We start from the raw sequence: 5,536 nt of genomic DNA, 5'->3' as shown, positions 1-5,536 counted from the left end.
CCTGGGTGTGGTGGTGCACACCTGTAGTTCCAGCTGCTTGGTAGGCTGAGGTGGGAGGATCGCTTGAGCCCAGGAGGTGGAGGTTACAGTGAGCTATGATCACACCACTGCACTACAGCCTGGGTGACAGAGCGAGACTCTGTCACACACACACAAAAAAGAAAGTTCAATAAAAGTGGTTAAAGGAATTGGATAGATATATATCAACAAGTAGCACATGGAACAAGCTCATGAAAATGTATTCAACATTGTTAGTCATCAGAGAAATGCAAATTAGGACTACATAGTGATAACTACTACACATAAACCAGAATGACTAAAATTAGAAACAGCACTGACACCAAATTTTGGTAAGGATGTGCAGCAACTAGAAATCTCATATATTATTGTTTGGAGTGTAAAACAGGACAACTATTTTGAAAAATAGGACCGGTATTTTCTTGTAAAACTAAACATATACTAACCTATGATCCAGCAATACTACTTCTAGGTATTTACTCAATATAAATAAAAGCATATACACACAAAAAGCCTAGTATAAGAATATTCAGCCTTGCTTTGTTTATAATAGCCAAAAGTGGAAAACATACCATAGATGCTTTAGTGGAAGAGGAGAATGAATAAACAAGCTATGGCATATTCATACAATGAAATACTCAACAATAAAAAGAACCAACTATTGATATGCAACAATATGAATAAATCTCATAATAAATCTCATTATGGTTGAGCAAGAGAAGTTAGACAAAAAAGTATATATACTTTACTACAGTATTATATTATTATGAAGTTCTAAAACACTCAAAGACAAAAGGATGAAAAAATTTGAACAGTGCTTTTCTTGGGGGGGGTTGGGATTGGTGATTTTGAAGGGACATAAAAGATCTTGATAAGGTTATAGTAATGTTTTAAAATGATGGGCTTGGGCTATACAAGTATATAAATTTTTCATAACTCAGCAAAATTTGTGCATTTAATTATGTATAAATTTTACATCTAAAGGAAAAACTTAAACATTGAATTCTAGTTAATGACAGAGCATGCTGAAGTACCTAGGGGAAGCATACTTGTCTGCAATTTACTTTAAAAGGCATAGAACAAATAATGTGTCAATGTATGAATCAATATGTGAAAAAGCAAGAATGTATGTGGTGGGTATATATTGGTGTTCACTCTAAAATTCTTTCAATTTTGCTATATGTTTCAAAATTTGGGCAATAAAATTTTAGAAAAACTAAAGTACTATAACCCACATCTTCAGATAGAAGAGAAAATCTATTATCAAAAAAAAAAAAAAAGAGAGAGAGAGAGAGAGGTAACAAGTATTGGAGAGAGTGTGGAGGAAAGGAAGTCTTTGTTAACTGTTGGTGAGAGTGTAAACTAGTACAGTCATTATGAAAAGTAATATGGAGCTTCCTTTAACAATTAAAAAGAGAACTGCCATATGATCCAGCAATTTCACTTCTGGTTATATATCCAAAGGAAATGAAATCAGTATGCCAAAGAGACAACTGTACTCCTGGGTTCATTGCAGCATTATTCACAGTAGCCAAGATATTGAATCAACCTAAGTGTCCAACAACAGATGAATAAAGAAAACGTGTGGGCCGGGAGCGGTGGCTCACGCCTGTAATCCTAGCACTCTGGGAGGCCGAGGCGGGTGGATTGCTCAAGGTCAGGAGTTCGAGACCAGCCTGAGCGAGACCCCGTCTCTACTAAAAATAGAAAGACATTATATGGACACCTAAAAAAATCTATATAGAAAAAATTAGCCGGGCATAGTGGCGCATGCCTGTAGTCCCAGCTACTCGGGAGGCTGAGGCAGTAGGATCGCTTGAGCCCAGGAGTTTGAGGTTGCTGTGAGCTAAGCTGACGCCACGGCACTCACTCTAGCCTGGGCAACAAAGTGAGACTCTGTCTCAACAAAAAAAAAAAAAAAAAAAGAAAACGTGTGTGTGTGTGTGTGTGTGTGTGTGTGTGTATAAAGGACTACTATTCAGCCTTAACAAGGAAGGAAACCATGTCTTTGAGGACAATACGGATGAAACCTGGAAGAGATTATGTTTAGTGAAATAAGCCAGGCATAGAAAGACAAATAACCACATGGTCTCATTTATATGTGGAATTTTAAGAAGCTGAACTCATAGAGAAAGTAGGATGGTGGTTACCAGGGACTGGAGGAGGAAGGGCTTGAGAAGATGTTGGTCAAAGGATACAGAATTTCAGTTAGACAAGGGGAGTTAAATTCCAGAGAGTTATTGTACAACATGGGGACTAGAGTTAATAACAATGTATTGTGTACTTGAATATTGCTAAGAGGAGTAGATTTTAAATGTTCTCACCACAAAAAAATGATAAGTCTGTGTGGTAATGGTTATGTTAATTCACTTGATTTAGTCATTCCATAACATGTACATATCTCAAAACATGATGCTATTTACCATAATATATAAAATTTTTATTTGTCAATTAAAAAATAAAACTATAAGATAAGTAAACAGCATTCAGACAACAAAAAGCTCTTAAATAGTAAATCTCATTTTATAAATAGACACAAAATTAACAGGAGGATGGGAAGTTTAGATTGAAGCAATCTCCTCAAAAGACAAAGATGGAAAAATAGAAGACCAAAAACAAGAAAATGATAGCATTAGGCAAGGAGATTCAGTATCATCTGAGTGGTATTCCAGACAGAATTGAGAAAATGTTACAGAGGAAATAAAGAAATAATAGAAGAAAATGTTCCATAACAAGTGGGAAAAAATATGCTTTCCTGATTGAAAGGACTATGTACCTAGCACAGTGATTGAGAAAAACATTACCACCACCAAGAAATTTCAGAAATTAGGAATAAAGATATGATTTGGAAAGCTTCCAGAGCATGAGGCAGGGAGTGGTAGCACCATGGGGAGGGTGCAGTGGGGAAGCAAGTTGTCAAGAAAAGGCTGGGGGTTGGAATGGCATTTGACTTCGCAACCAAAACTTTGTTGTTGGAAGATGATGGAATTATGCCATCTGAATTCTGAATTATTTCTATCTAGCATCTTATAGTAAAACAGTCAAGTGGTGAGATTTGAACAAAACATTTTGAAAGATTCAAAAATCTCAAAAAAGTAGCCTTTCAAGCATCCTTTGTCAGGAACCCACTGGATGATGCTCACCGAAAGTAAATTTGTAAACCAAGAAAGAAAAGGTATGAGATCTGGGAAAGAGGAAGCCCACATGGAGAGTGACATGAAATGAGTTCCTGAGATGACAGTGAAGGCGAATGCTAGGATCACGAGAGGAAGCAAACTCTCCCAGTGAGAGTAAGGGGTATCCAAGGAGTTGAGAAGGATTGTTCTGAGAAGCAAAATAATCACATTAACCTTTTGTCTATGAATGTTTTGTGGGGAATTTTATTTACACGAAGGGGAGGGAGTTTGGGCATAAATCAGTAGAAGGTACATAAGAAAGAAATTAAACAAATAAGAGGCCTTGATTAAAGCTAAGGAAACAAGAAGTTACACAGGAAATGGCTCCTTTATTAATGAATAAATATATGGTTCTTATTACATGTGAAAATTAATGTCAAGTTGAATATTAATTAAAAATGATAGATAACTATAGTAGGTGAGTTAGGGTACATAAGAGAACTAAATCCTCAGCTTCCATAATATGAAGTCAGTAGATAATAATACTGAAAAAAAATCAAGAAATAATACTCTATGTCATAGTTTAGGAATTTGATGATAAATTCCAGAAGAAAATGACTTCAACATCATTTCCTCTGGAGAGCACAGATCAGGGATGAAGAAAGAACTGAAGGATAACTGTGGTTTTTTTTTTATTGTAAGTCATAAAATTATTTTACTGTTTAATAAATAATAAAATAAAATTTAATATGTAGTGATATTAAAGAATGGTATCACTCAGATGACTATTTGTTGAGAAAATTCATTCCTCTAGCTGAAATTCACATTATAAAATATAATGATCTTAAATGTTTTTTTCTATGGAAAAGTTAAGCCTATTAGAAATGTGTGAGTATAAATTTTAAGTGAAACAATGTACATTTTCTGATATTTTTTCCTATAAGAAAACTCAACAATATTTTCTAGAGCTCTTTCTCCTAGAGGAATGTACTTGAGCGTAGTGGAAATATGAAAAGTCCAAATAAATGTAAGACAGATTTTTATGGAACATTGAATTTATTTAGAAGAAATGGCTTGTAAAACGTGCTGTATTGTGTTATGTATAAATCTAACACAATATGACTGGGGTGTAAGTTGTCCCAGGCTTGGTTTCCATAAAACACCAGCATGAGTAGGTCACCCCAAGCTCACAAACATCACTTCTGTCCCATTGCCTACAAAATAAAGCCTAAACCTCTTACCTTGACATGCGATGCTATTTGTGCTCTACCCTGAGCACATATTTCCTAATAATTTACTGCTATTCTACTTGGCAATGCCCTTCAATGGAGTTAAACTAAGATCCCAGCAGTTCCTCCTAATCAAACCCTTCTTTCTCTTCTTTTGGACTTTTTTTTCCCTATTATTCTGCTAGAAATGTTCTTCCCTCCTCTTTAAAATTCTTTCATCTTAAAAATTAATATTTTATTTAAAAATATTTTATATTTAAATTATTAAATTTAAATTTGAATACGTTTATATTTGTGGTTAGAATTATTTTATTTTGAAAATTAAAAAGAATTAAAAATCAACACTCTGTTGATTTTTACATCTTTTTCTAGCCATAAACTGATCTTTTATCTTTTGCAGATATCATCTTGAAAGGACTGAAAAATGTTTACTAGGCTTAATTAGGAGGTCTCTGGCTACTTTAGCAAAAGCAAAGTCAGTGTAGTGCTAGAAAGTTATAGACATAGTAAGAGATAAATAAGAAATTAGAGAAAACACATGGAAATATTTCCAGGCTATCAGTCAGCAAACTTTTTCTGCAAAGGGCCTTATTATAGGTAGGTCTATCTGCATCTTACCCTACCCTACCTATTCTATCTATCTAGCTATTTATCCTCTATCTTAGACTTTGTGAGTCATTCAATCTCTTTTGCAATTACTCAACTCTACCCATGTAGAGTGAAAACAGCCACACAGAATACATAAATAAATGGGCATGGCTGCATTCCAGTAAAACTTGGATGTGGCCCAAGGGCCATAGCTTGTTGACCTTGGTTCTAGCCTTTTCTCATGTCGTCACATAAACCTCTTCCAAAGTTACTTAACTGTGGCATAAGATGTACGGTCTTTGCCCAGAAGAAAGGAGTAGGAAAAAGGAGGCTTGGAGCTGAGGTGACAATGGAAAACACACCTGAGCACAAAACAATCATATTCAATGTTGAAATCACAAAATTAAAAATCTAGTCAGATTCTCTAATTTTATAGTTACTAAAACTGATGCACAGAGAAATAGAGACAAACATGCACCTGGGACACAGTAGGAGCTCAACAATATCTTTGATGAATTTTTAACATGCTCAAGGCAGCATAGGTAATAAGCAGCACACCTAGGAATATAATCCAGGTTTTGCGAT

Source organism: Eulemur rufifrons, chromosome 3 (genome assembly GCF_041146395.1).
Source record: "Eulemur rufifrons isolate Redbay chromosome 3, OSU_ERuf_1, whole genome shotgun sequence".
NCBI classification, from domain to species: Eukaryota; Metazoa; Chordata; class Mammalia; order Primates; family Lemuridae; genus Eulemur; species Eulemur rufifrons.
Note: the sequence above shows the minus strand (reverse complement) of the source record.